The sequence below is a fragment of the Nanorana parkeri genome, unplaced genomic scaffold (genome assembly GCF_000935625.1).
Source record: "Nanorana parkeri isolate BGI_ZX_2015 unplaced genomic scaffold, ASM93562v1 scaffold3983, whole genome shotgun sequence".
Classification (NCBI taxonomy): domain Eukaryota; kingdom Metazoa; phylum Chordata; class Amphibia; order Anura; family Dicroglossidae; genus Nanorana; species Nanorana parkeri.
In genome coordinates, this window is record NW_017310250.1 from 21,520 (window position 1) to 21,816 (window position 297).

Below are 297 nucleotides of genomic sequence, written 5' to 3' on the forward strand. Positions count from 1 at the left end.
TTACATCTAATGCCGGCGTGGAGAGGAGGACGTGCGTGGATTGCATGACGTCAGCGGCGTGCAGGCTGTTGTGGTACGCCACGTCCGCGTGGTAGTGGTCTTCCAGGGTCATCAGGTACGTGATTAACGTGTCCTCAGGAATCTTGAAGGTCTTACAAAGTTCTCTCTCCTGCAGAAGAGAAAAGGTCGGAGGTGACTTACCATGGATCACAATCAGGTGGGGGGCACGCGCGCGGGGAGCGCCGGGGGCACGCGCGCCGAGAGCACCGGGGGCACGCGCGCCGAGGGCACCGGGGG

The 297-nt window shown here is 62.3% G+C and overlaps 1 pseudogene; it reads right to left on the minus strand.

Moving 5' to 3' along the window:
• LOC108803648 overlaps positions 1–297 on the minus strand; it is a 12,262-nt pseudogene that overhangs the window by 10,907 nt on the left and 1,058 nt on the right.